Source organism: Anser anser (assembly GCF_964211835.1).
Source record: "Anser anser genome assembly, chromosome: 5".
In the NCBI taxonomy this organism is placed as follows: Eukaryota; Metazoa; Chordata; class Aves; order Anseriformes; family Anatidae; genus Anser; species Anser anser.
In genome coordinates, this window is record NC_139725.1 from 43,278,613 (window position 1) to 43,292,244 (window position 13,632).

The following is a 13,632-nucleotide window of genomic DNA, read 5'->3' on the forward strand; positions in this document are numbered from 1 at the left end:
TGGCTGTGAGGGATGCTTGGAGGGGGAGGACAGGCAAAGTCCCTCCAGCATCACTAGAGGTCTCTCTTTATCTGTATGTGCTTGTCTGCAGGGCAATGGGAGAAAAATACACTTGCTCGGAATAATTTCTTCATCTGCTTCTTGACATATCACAGCCTCGAAGAGCATGTGAACCTGGTGAATTCATGGGGCTGAATCCTTATGGCTCAGTTTCTCTGGATGTCAAGCACTTGAGAGTCTCTGTCTGGGATGTGCCTTCTGCTGCTCAGCTCTCCCCAGAGCCCACCTCCTCCCAGCACCCTGCTCAGCACCACAGAGCTCTGCAGCTGGGTGGCACCCATTGCCCTCTGTCCGACCACCAAGGCACCTGCTCAGAAACTGATTTGCCAAAACCATGGTCTGAACTTTCTAGAGATAAGTAAGAGCTGGTCCTTTCCTGTCTCCTCGTCCTCTGGCCAGGCTGTTGGCCACAGGTCTCAGCCTTCTTCTCTGTGCATGCCTCTAACTCCTGTGCGATGATGGGTGTGATGAAGTCTTCCAGCATCCCACAGCAAGGAGCACCAGCAGCAAAACCTTGATGCTGCTTGGGTGTCACTGCAAACGGTGTCACTGGTGCTGAGGTTTTTGGAAGACTGGTTCTCTGCTGTCCCATATGACTCACTTCACTGTAGCAATGGTGAACCATGTCCTCAGGCAAAAACTTCCTCTGCAGGCTACATGAAGCAGGAGGCCTGTTCATGACTTGGAGTATCCATATTTGAGAAACTTTTCACTCAGGACACTGCAGCCTCTTTCCCTATGCTTCCCATATGTTTTTCCATATGTTTTCCATATGCTGTGTGGTGACAGGCCATGAGCTACTGCCCGGTGACTTGAGACTAGCACTTCTTTGATGTCAGTGCCTGAGCCAAGTGCTGCAGTGAATGAAGTTTCAACTGCTTTCTGAATGGAAGAAAAAATATTCCTATATTGCTTTATTTTTCAACTGCAGTGGTATGCAGCAGCTGTTACTGCTATGTAGGTGATGCATCAGGACCTCTCTGGCCCCTGGAGTTCCCTGCAGGGTGCCCATTCCCTGCTGCTCCAGGCCTCTCCACCAGCAGAGGCTTGCAGCTCAGAAAGCCCTGGCTAGCAGCCCTTGGCAGCGAGGTGAGCTGTGTGAATCTGGAAATCTAGGTCTGCTGGTGAGAAGTGGGCTTTGGAGTGTCCATGCCAGAACTTGGGAAGGTGGAAGTAATGTTGACAAACATGTTGTAGTCTGTTTGCAAGTAGGTAGAGAGATTGATTCATTCTGGGGTACTACTGAGTCTTTGGAAGCATTATTAGATCCTTGTCTTGTTTTGCATTCATCAGCTACCCCCCAAAATATATCCTTGCCAACCTTCCTCTGAGCAGAAATACAGATAATTCAGGACATGACACGTGAGTGATTTGAGAAATGTGCATAAGCAGCAGGTCTGCAGCTTTCTTGTGATGCATTTGGCTTCTGAACCCAGGGAAACCACTGGCTGCAAAAGACTGGTTCATTCATCATTATTTGTTGCGTTCTTTTTATCCTACTTGTTCCAGTGCCCTAGTCTCTCTTCCTGTACCAAACACCAATGAAAACAGCAAGGTTGCAATGTCCATATTTTCTGGGAAGGGCCAGTCTCTCAGATAGTAAGGATCTGCTAAATTGACAACTGCTGGATTTGCTGCCTGCTGCTGGGCCTTCTGTGAGGAGCACTGCAAGGTTAGGTGTTCCTCAACACTTGAGGCATGCGAGGGAGGGAGTTGTTCAGGGCTTGATGATGACAGCAATGCAGAAAGCTGCCTGAATGCACTGGGGGTGCAGAGAAATGATGCAGTGGATGAGGACTGGTCTCCTGTGCTTACTCCTGGATGGGTGAGATGCAGTAGACGTGGACTGGTCTTGCTGGGTCTCTGCAGTCCAGAGAACTGTTGGATGTGGGGATGTGCTACTGTCGTTTGTCTTTCTGATAGTTTTTTTTTCCCCCTTGGATAATCCTCCAAAGGAGGAAAAAGTGCTTCCCAGTGCAGCTCTTCCACATGCATGTAGCCCCTGGGCACATCTGCAGAACAAGAGAGCTTAGAAAATGCTGTGAAAATAGTCAGAGGAGAAGAATGCTTTGGCTTCCCAGGCCAGAAAGCATGCAAGAAGTCTTCTGTAATAGCCAGTCCAAACATACCTCCAAAAGAACTGCTGTCGAGCTTCATATCGGATGTTTTCCTTGCCTGTCCCATGACTGCCCAACTCGGTGTCTGGCTGCAGCATGCAGGGTGAAAGATGGTGCTTGGGATACAGAGATCCTGTGAAATTAGTGGGTGGGAAATGGACAGCTTCCATACGGGTGAGAAACTCTGGTATATAAAACCTGAAGGACATTTATCCTGTGCCTCTCATTGACCAGGGGACAGGAAAGATTGAGCACACATATTGTGAGCTGTTGGAGGAGGGGATTCACACCCTTGGGCCAAGTGTTTGCTCTCTTCCACCTGTATTCAGTGCAGTGTGGTTACGGATGTGTGTTAATATACCTGTTATGCAGGAGAGAAGAGGAAGGAGTGGGGCTTAGGATGCCTACAAGCCTGACTGTGAGTGCATTTAACCCTGCTCTGTGTCTGTGCATCCTGGCACTTACTGTAGGTGTTTGCAGGCATGCAGGTAATTATCTGCCTGCATTTCTCTGTGTTCATGTGTTGGAAGGTACCTTGGTCTGTCTGCGTGCCCGTGCCTCAGTCTGGGGCTACAGTACCGTGCTGTAACTAGGGATGTCCTGGAGCTGAAGCTGCTGTAGTAATTACAGCAGATAAACTGCTCTGCTCGAGGGCTGCTGTCCCCACCAGGCTGCAAGGCAGGCAGCCCGGCTTCACCACGGAAGTCTATTCATTTTAATAAGAGGGACACCCTGTGTTATTAAGAAGAGTGTTTATTACTGTCGCTGCATGCTGACAGCAGCTTCCATCATCGTTAAAAGGCAGATGGGGGGGAGGAGGGTAGGGAGCGGTGTGTTCCCATCTCAGAGACTAGGACCCAGCTGGTGAGGAGGCAGGGGGCTGCAGGGCTTCCCCGTCAGCCCAGAGAGAAGCCGTGATGCAGGGATGGGGCCTTCAGGAAGGACGGGGTGGGAGGTGTGGGGCCATGTTCAGTCTCGTCTCTGGGGCTGAGCAGGTCCCAGCCCAACCAGAAGTCTCCTCTCATGCTGCTGGGGGGCAGTAGGCAGGGAGGGGAGCCCAGATGGGGACACTCAATGGGGAGAGAGGGTATCCCCCACAGGACATGCGGGATGCTGCTGTGGCTGTGCTGAGCCCCCTGCAATGAGACCCCTCACCTGGGGCGTGCTGGTGTAGGCACTCCTGGACTTCTCCCTCCTCCCTGAAGGTGTGGTGCTAGAGGAGTCACAGAGCTACTGGGGACATCAGCTCTGCCTTGCCACTGTCCTTCCTGAGAAAGATGTATGAGGGTAATGCAATGACCTGTAGGGACCCTGGGGAGTGACTGTCATGGTACAGCGATGGCAGTCCAGACACCTCCTCATGGAGGTCTTCCTCCATTGAGGCACCCAACTTAACAGGTTTAGGTAGGCAACACACTCTACTGCACAGAAGTAAAAGTTCTCTGCAGTCCCAAGACGAGCAATTCTGTCCCACCAGAGGAGTGGTGTGGGACTGCTGCTTGGTGGAAACCCTGGATGTCCTAAGTCTTCAGAGTGGCAGCGGCTGACTGAGGCACTGGTGATTTAATCCCAAGCAACAGGTAAGTGCAAGGAGGAGGTGGAAAGGAGCTGTGTGGCAGGTGAACCCGTGAGTGGGCAGAGGGCTGGTGTGCGAGCTGGGGGAGAAGCTAAAAGTGTCCTGGGCCAGCAGCAGATGCTCTGATGTGCAGATCCTGCCCCAGCCATGCTCAGTCAAGGTGGAGAGGTACAACCTGGGGTCTTCTGTCCTTGTTCTGCGTGACTTAGTGCCTTGCCCTGACAGATGAAGCCCTTGCTGGTCAGATGCCTCTGGTGGCTGGGGACTGCCCCGGCTGCTCCCCTGGCCTGCATGTGCCTGTGCCTCGTTGGGGCCCTCCAGCCATGTGTGACATTAAGGCTCCTCCAGGTCTCCGCAGGTTTCGCAAGGTTGATTGGGACCAGCGCGTGTCACTCTCGGCCACTTCCTCATCACCATAACTCTGGGCTGAATAACAAGAGGCCGAGAATCTGCTAACGCAGGCCCCGGCAGAGTGCCCCATCACTCTCTTTTATTCACCCTGGAGATTTATGCTGCCTATCTCCCTTCCCTTTGTCCACCGGCCGGGCCCTATAAGTCATGTCCCCGGGCTGACACGTCACGTGTGCCGTGCCGCTGCCCTGTCAGAGTGACTGATGCCAGGGGGTGATTAAAAGAGAGGAGGGGTGAGAGGTCAGCAGCAGGCAGCATGATGCGAGTGGGGGATGTAATTATCACTCCTGTGACATACTGCTGGGGGCTTTCATGGATCGTCACCCGGGCTGGAGGTAGGGAAAGAGGTGCTGGAGCAGGGAGGGGGAGCGGATGGACATACAGCGAGTTATGCGAAACGGGCTCTGCGTTTTCAAGAGAAAGTAGGAAGTGTAAAAGCCAGTCTGCTCCCCAGAACTGAACTTTCTGCCTCTGAAGGGCAGGATGGAGAGAAAGGGCATTTGGAAAGCTGCAGGGATCTCTGTTGGGATCAGGAGGTAGCCCTCTGTTTGGAGAGGCTTTTGGTCACTAAAGTGCTGCAAGTCCTCTCTGCTGCTGCATCCCAACACTGATGACACTACACTGGCAGGAGTGTCTTCAGGTGTACAGAAATGATAGGCCTGTAAGATCTGCTGGGGCTCAGTTGACAGAGTTTGGTAGGCTCAGTCACCCAGTGCTGGCGCTGCCCACTTTCCTCTGCAATTCCTATGTCTGGAGTCTTCTGTGGACAAGCTGAGGCTGCCTGAGTAGTCTTCCAGATGCACCAGGTAGGCTGAATTTTTGAATGACCTTTGAATTTCCTCTTTCTGTCCACAGGTCTGTTGTGTTCCACAATTAAGGTCTTCCCATAAACTTTTGTAGTTTGAGGGTGGTGATGGGGAGAGCTGTACACAGTGCCACTTTGAGCTTTTGCCTGGTCTTGTTTGACAGTACAGGGAAGGACAGCCCTTCAGACTGAAGGGGCAAACATATGGGTCAGGAGGAAGAGATGTGACTTCTTGGTGATCCATAGGGCTGGGATAGATCTTATTTGTGGTACTGCTATTATAGGAGGATGAGTGGTTACATATAGATGTCAACAAAATCTATGTAATAAAATGAAACCAATCCAAAATAGACCAAATGTGAAGGAATCAACTGACCTTAGTATCTTCTCATAGCATCACTATTTCCACACTGGTATAGCTCTAAGGGCAGATCTTCAACCAGAGGAATAAATTATGGTTAGAGGAAATATCACTGAATAAGCTAAGAGTAAATATTATTCATCCAGTTTGAATTAAAGGCTAAGTGTATTCTTAAAGGATAAGTGTCTTTCTCACCAAGCCTGGACAGAACTACTGTCACACCACATTGAAGTGCAAGGGCTCATAATTTACTTTATCATTAAAATACCTAAACTTAGAAAGAATCACGAAACTCAGCAATACCTGGAACAGGCAACCTACAGTTTCCAAATTATACATCTTGGTCTTTCCTGCAAAGAAGACGACACATTCCTCCAGATTCTCGGCAGTGTCATGGTACATGTATAGTGGCTCTTCTCCTTTTCCTCTCCATTTTGTCATAACCATGCTGGGAATCATAGATAGGAACTTACCTAATGCCTCATATTGTTATAATTTCCACGCTAATGTGGCTCCACAGCAGATTTTCAGCAGTGTGTTTATTTCTGGAAGGGACTATGTGAGTTATGGGTAGTCTGTGTCACATTAGCAGTGTCATCAATATATTTGCAGATTCAGAGAAATTACAGTGGGAAAATTAATCTAATCCAGTCCCAAAATACCTATGTGATTCCTTCCAAATGCTTGCCCAACTTGGTCTTTAGGAAAATGATGGCACTACCTCCACTTTCTCTAACCACTTTCTTTTAGGATTTTGCTGCAGAGACAGCTAAGAAGTTCTCCCAGCTTTCTAAATCTCCCTTCATGAAGTTTAAGGGGACAATTTCCACTCTTCAAGGACTCTGCCTCTTTGAAGCACCCTGCTATGTATCTGAAGGTGGTCATCATGTACCCTGCCAGTCGTCTTTTCCATCTAGACTAAACAAATCTGCCTTGCTGGCCAGATTTTCTAGATCTCTGATCACTCTTGCTCAGCTTCCCTGGGTCCTTCTGGCGGGTTCACTTTTTTTTTGAACTTCGCTGTCCAGAGAGGTTCTTAGCCTGTTCTCCATTGTCCATGCAGTCTCTTCCAGCTTGTCTTCTGTAAATTTATGGTTCTATTATTTTGTGATGAAACTCTTGATGATGGGTGACCACCATCTGGAAAACAGAAGAGTATACATCATTGGGAATCAGCTACAAAACTTATTGAAAATTATAACGGTGGGAAGAAAAAAGGATGAACCTAACCAGTGCGTTGTCCACTGAGTCATCTCCTCTTTGATCATACTGGAGCTGTTGTCTTTTTAGTGTGGCTTAAAGAAAACCTCTCATGCAAAGTACTAGGGACTGAAATAGAACATGAGTGGGAAATGGGGGACCAATATTGATATAGAGTTATTAAGTTAATTGGGTTAAAAGGAGCTATGTGATTACATTTTTGCAGTTATTAACTCTAATAAGTGGGATTGCTTTCCATTGTGTTCCTTTCCATAAGGGTTACAGACAGTAGGCATTGGCAGGAACTGTTTGGTGAACCGGAAATTTTAAATTAAGAAGTTCCAGATACGAAATCTGAGCATTTGTATCAGAAACCTTGGTCCTAGGGTTGTTGTAGGATATTACAGCACGTAGACTACAAGAAACCCTTCCAAACCAAAGAAGGCAGTTATAAACTCACATACCAAGTGCAAAACCCCTCTTTTCTTCTGTCATCAAGCCCAGACTCATTCCTCAAAGCTGTTTGGTGAATTCCAAACAGCAAATATACTTGAAAATTAAACCTGAATGAGCAACTCATGAATGGAGAAATAGGTTAAGTTCGGCAAATAGAGTATTTGTGAGATATTACTTGCTTGGCTTTACAGGGGGCTGGAAAGGACAAGCCAAAACAGCTTTTCCTAGTCTTTGCACAAGAGAAGTTTCCTTGAAGAAGACATTAAGAATCTGTTATTCTGGGTCAGAAAAGAGAAGCAAAAGGGGACGATTTACTGAAGATGAGCTGCGGCAATGGTGATGGGAGGCAAAAAGAAATGATGGTAAACAGAGGGATTGGATGAGAATAGGCAGGGAGAATGAGAGCAACAGCTAAAAGTGGGAGATACCCGAGGGGTGGGGAGCACGGGGGAGGAGGCAAGTGAGTGAGGCAGGAGAAGACAGCGTGACTGTGTCTGATCTACACTGACGAGTACCAATGTTAACTGTCACCTCTCATCTCCAAACTAAATCACACCTGGAATTGGAGGCAGCAAGGAGCTGATAGAGGCAGCCTTAGAGAGCGGACAAGTCAATCAGAGCGGAGATGCGTGGAGAGACACCAGCTTTATAGGGCTCGGTGCCTTCATTCATCGCGGGATTTACACCTGTCAGCCTCCCGGTGGGGGGAGCGTGCTGGGACTCACTTCAGCACCACTTAAAATGGGACAACAGACACATTACTGCAATCAGCCTCTGCTCTCCTTTCCTCCAGAGGGTGCATTTTATATTACAGGGAGTTCAGCTGCCTTTGCTACTCGCACTTGAAGCTGAACGTGCCTCCTGCCAGGAGGGAAAGGACTGCCTGCATCTCAGGACCTGAAGGGCTATTCCCCCCACAGCTGAAATGCCCCAGACTAAAAGCGGAAGGAGGGCTGTGAGACCCTGGTTTTGTGTCTGCCAGCACATGGGGCAGGGGGAAATAGCAGGGTAACTGCTTGCTTACCGAAAGAAGGCTTCAGGAGCTATGTAGGCTGCACAAGCCCATCTCATTATCTGAGTCTGTCATGATATTTATTAGAAGAGGTCAGCAGAGGCCAGACCAAGAGATCAGCCTTCTGTGTCTTCTACCCAGCTCTTCTGAAATACCTGCAGTGCTCCATAAAGACCCTCCTCTCCTTTCAAAAGCGCCCCCAGATCAGAACTCTTCCCTGCTGGCTAAATCCTGGGTACCAAAGCTTGCGATACAGGCTTTGAGCTGCCTGATCTCTTAATCCAGCTGTGTGTATTCATTTGAAACTGAAAGCAGCTCCTTTTTGTCGTCTGCTTCTCAGCATTAACTTCTCTTTGATGTAATTCTTGCTTCCGATGTGCTCTCCCTTCATGGGGAAGATTAGTGTGAAATTGGCCTGCTTCTCCAGAGACTGCAGTGTTAAGCCTCCAACACTTGGTCCTTATTGGAAATCCTTAACCCACATCAAGAGGAGGGGGAGGAGGGGGGAAAGGCAAGAGTCCCAGACTCGACTCTGGCAGGGCTCTGTCCCCTCTGTTCCCTTTGCTGTTTTGGGAGCGGGCAGCGTGGGGGTTGAAGGAGGTAGGGATGTGCTCTGAGAGGTGCAGGTATTTTGGAATAGGGACGAAGATGGCATCCCAGCTGCTGGGATATATCCTCTCAGGTAGGATGAAAAGAGAAGACAGCAGTGCAGAGCTACTCAGAGCACGCCAACAGTATGCCTGGCCTGGTCTGAGTGACACCCACGGCTGGGGAGTTAAGTCACCAAATCGGTCACTGCTAATCTGCTTTGAAGAAGTAGGCTTGGAGCAGCATTGCCTAAGCCCGTGTGGTGGGGAGAAAGTCCAGGAGACACAAGTTCCCTCTTCTCCCTGGAGTGCTGTGGCTGCAGGGTAGCCTCCTGCTTCATCCAGACTTTCTCCCTCATGACAGAAGTGATGAGCTTGGTGGGGGTGAACTTCAGCGAGTTCCTGAGTGTCCATGCCTCAGACAAGGATGAGTCTCCCTTACCATCAATGACAGGACGACCTCCTGTGCTCTCCATGTCACCCTGCTTCTTGTGCTTGCCTTCCCCAACATGGCTGCTCACTGCTTGTCTTTCCTCATGCCACCACTGCATGCTCTTCAACTTTGCTCCACCAGCCCTTGAACCTGCTCCAGCCACTGCTTCTTCCAGCAGCCTCTGCCTCTCTCCTACCCTTGCTGTCCTTCCTGGTGGCTCTTCCTTGCTCCCTGCCCCCTCAGGCACTGGTATCTCCCGGCTCCAGCCCCACCATCCCCTCCCGCCCAGTCCTCCATTGCCCTCCCCACAAACACACGGTACTGTTACCTCAGGGAAGGGCCTTGAGCACCCCCCTTGGTTTAGCCTTGTGCTTCCTCTTGCTTGGCCACCCCCCTCCCTCACCCAGGTCTGCAAATCACTCCTTCCCATGTCAGCCAGCAAATTGGTTTATCCTCCCCCCATCCCAGCTTTCATTACCTTGCCGAAATGAAGCGATATCTCCTCGGCGGAGGCTTCCCGTTGCTGCAGCCAGTACCCAAATCATGAGAGCTGGCATAATAAATGAAGACAAAGTGCTGGCGGCCCGGGCCATCTCTCCCACCGCGCCACTAGCCGCTGCCAGCTTCATTATTCGCTTAAGTTGCCGGAGAAAATTACTTAACCCTGACCCGTGTATTAGGGCCCTGTATTAATGCTGCGACAGGCGTCTCTTACAGCAAAGAACAATTTATTAGAGCCGAAACAGGCTGCTTTTCTCTGTCATTTTTCCAATCTGAGCTTTGAACACACATCATTAAACTTGTCTGACTCTCTCCCCTTCTCCATCATTCCTTTTTTATTTTTTTAAACAGAAAGCGCTGCGGAGAATGGAGATTGTTCTGAACTCGCTGAGTGTCTCGGACTTTGCCCCCTCCTTTCTCCCCCCGTGCTCTTTCCTCCAAACAAGACCCATGTCTCCATCTCTCTCTGTCTAATTCACCCTCACTCTCCTCTCTTTGTAGTCACATTTCTGTTTTTCAAACTCTTCCTCCTGAAATTCTCTCACGTTCTCTGCTTGTAGCTCTGCTTTTTTGTCTGTCCATCTTTGTACAGGTGTCATGTTCTCTTTCGTTCAATGAATTTGGCTGATCTCACTTCTCTCTCTGTGCTGAACTAATGTTCTGGAGGAAAGATGCTGGGAAGTGCATACTCCCTGTGACAGAGCAGGGCCTGTCCCAGATTACACTGCCCTGGGACTCCCTGGGATGCCAGAGATCATCAGAGCATCTTGGAGTTGCCCTAAGAACTGGATTTCAGCACTCCCACCTTTGTCCCTTTCTCTCCGAGGGCTCCAGCTGACTGCAGTTTGGCCCTCAACATCACCCAAGCATTGTGAGCACCAAGAAGTGTTTCAGCAGGACCAACTGTGTATGTGGGAAGGAGCTTTCTTCTTAATTGCTGAGATGCTTCAGCATGCTTTGGTGGCATTCAATTATGCTCTCCTTTCTTCTTTAGCTGTCTCATTATGAGATCTAGAGTAACTCATGATAATGCAGAAAGATATGGTCAAAATAATCACTGTCCCTTTTGAATCCCATGCTGACGGACTCAACAAAAAGAAGCAAAGAGAAGTTAGATACAGGTGATGGCCAAGAAAGTAAAAATAGATAGGAACGTCGGTCATTTCAGTTCAGTAGCACTGAAGCTGCAGGTACTTTCTTGGTTGGTTTCCCACCTTCCCTCAGTTAATTTGCTTTTAATTTTTTCTCTTTGTATACCATCTGTCAACTTCTATCTTGTTTTCTCATTGACCCATTTAATGAAACGATCACATAGATCTTATATCTCTAATATTAAAGTTCTGTCTGTTCTTTTTCTCCTTTTCAGCACTTTTTCCTGTTTGAGAAGCTGTAATCCTCTCTTCTCTCTCCCATCCATCTTCTGGAGTTATCTCAGTCACTGCTTTTGGTTCACTGTCACTACTTGGATCTTTTTCCTCAAGACATCTTCCCTTTCTGTTCCATTTATGTATTCCAGTTGTCCCCTTTCCTGGTCTCGTTCTACACTAGTCAGTCTAATTGACACTTCAGAGCCATCGACTGGGATGGATTTAGTGGGAGGCTGCGCAGGCACTCTCCCCTCTTTACCATTTTCCTGATGTGCTGCAGAGAGTGAGAGGATGAGAGGCAGCCATGCAGGCTGTTCCTCAGACCTCATTGCTGCAGCCTCACAAATCTGGTGCCAGAATACTGTCTGAGGCAGAAAGCAGCTAGCAGCTGAGGCTTTTCCAAGTGCCTGATCATTTTTGGTTTGAGATGTAAGTCCTTGATTTCGCCACTTGAAGGCAACCTCAGTTATGTAAGTGTGGAGCAATAGTTCAGGCTAGGCATCCACAGCCAGAGGCTACCACCAGCTTGCAGCTCTTTATGGCTTGGCTGGAGGATGCTTGTGTCCAACTGCCCAGGACTGAGTACTGCCAGTCGTGTGAGTGTATTTTTTTTTCCAGGGCCCCTCTGGTCAGAGTAGCTGAAAAGCCATGAAGTCTGTGTTGGCCTAATTATCAGTTGTGTTAGACCAAAGCTACCTACGAATTTGGGATCATCTTTATTCATTAATTGACTGATAAAACTAGAAATTCAAGGCAGAGCTCTCAGCATCTTTAGAAGAAGATGACATGACTAACAAATATAAAAAACTATAACAGGCTTTCTTCTCCATTTCCATTTTACTGGTGATTTCCATAAGAAAGTGGCAAGAAATGGACTTTGCTGAAGAGGAAAGGCTATATATACAGATTCTCACAAATCATTCTGACTTCAAAGTTTTCTAAGTCTGGCTCTGTGCCTACTATTAACCGTTGGCACAGACAGTCTTAACAATTTGCCGTTTGCTGGTAATTGTCTCATGGGTATAAGTGAACAAAGAGAAATTGCTAAGGATCGAATGGACCATGGTGACCACTCTGCCCTCCAACTAGCTTTCCAAGAGACCATATACTTCTGGGTGTTTCCTCTATTGACAGCAATGAAACTTAGTGCTAAAATGGGAAGGTTTGCCTTGTGTGGAGGGTCTGCTTTGGATTCTGTCTGGATCTCCCTGAGGAGCTGGAGATTACTAGAGCTCAACACATGGTCATGGGTAGATGGGATTAGGCTAAGAAGAGGTAGGAGATCTGCATGGGGTGGGAGCTAGGAGAGGTTGTTTGTGCTACTTTATTGAGAGCTCTGTGTACTGTGAAACCGAACACTTCTGTCTGCCTTCATGTTCTCCTGTGTGATTTAGAGGAAAAGAAGTCCATTTACCTTCTAAAAGTATTTCTGTTTTCACATCAATTTATTGCGAGTGCCATACTATATTGAGTTTCCTGGAGTCTCAGGAGTGAGACATTCTGCTCCTCTCTCTACCCTAGAGGAGTGGTTTTCATCAAAGGAAGGGGAGAGTTCAGTCCCCATAATGTTTTCAATCTGTGTCTGCTCAGTTGATACTCTGACTTCTCTGTTGCACCCTTTCTCTCCAGTTTGGAACTTGCCAAAGACTTCTTTGTCATCTCAGAACAGGATTTTTAACAGTCTTAAGTGCAGTGTTGGCAATGGACTAATAACAGAAAAACCCTAATAACTAAAGCATTAACTAGTATTAACAACGGGAGCAACAGGTTAGATAGATTGCTCTAATTAAGTAGAATCTTTATTATCATCTTGTCCACTACAAATTTGTTCTGGGATGCCAAAGATTTATACTAAAAAAGAAGGAAAATTAAATTGATGGATTTTTTTTTCATTGCATCATTTACATGCAGGGTGGGAGAAGTTCAACTTTTTATCCGAGTCCCATCCCCTAATGTTTATGTGAGCTGGATGAATTTTCAAGGCTGCTTACCTTCCCGAAGGGGGAGAAAGTTATTTCTAGCAATGTCAGGAATCAAGGGGATTCTGCAGCTATTTGTCAGGGGAGCAATTCTGAGCTGAAGGACAGCAAATTCATGAAGACATACACATGGTGCGTGAGATGGCTTGGGGGCTGGTGGGCTGTATCACAGCAGGGATACCTCTAAAATAGGGGAAATATCTTGTAGGGGACACGCATGCGAAGAGTGGTGCAAAAGCTGGATCAGAGTAGTATCAGGGTTAGTTTTCTTCCACCTGTATGTAATTTTAGTGAGCAAGATGGTCAGGAGTCCTAGTTTTTAGCCACCTGTTGAGGAAGCAGCTGAGAGACACCCTGAATGGCCATGCACGACCTCCCCGTGTAGCTTGGAAGGAGGCCAATGTTTTTTACATCTTCTTCTTTGACTACCAGCAAAAGGCATTCAAATGAACTCTCAGCTGGGCCTTTAGGACCTGGTCATCTCCAGTGGGTTTTCAGTTATGAGTGTGCAGGCTCTGCCCCCACACAAAGCGTCTTTCCAGCCACTGAAACTGCTGATCTTTGGAACTTCTTCGTGGCTTTTTCCTGCGATGTGTGCAGGGGGTCACGGCCTGACAGGGAGAAGAGGGGTGGAGGAGAAGGCAGTGAGGGTGAGAGGGGATGGTTGGTTGGTGCGGCTGCCCTTCTGCTGCAAGTCCCTCCCGAATTCCCTGCCACTCTCCTGCTTAGCCTGATAGTTCCTCCAAGTTCTCTAATCACCTTCTTGC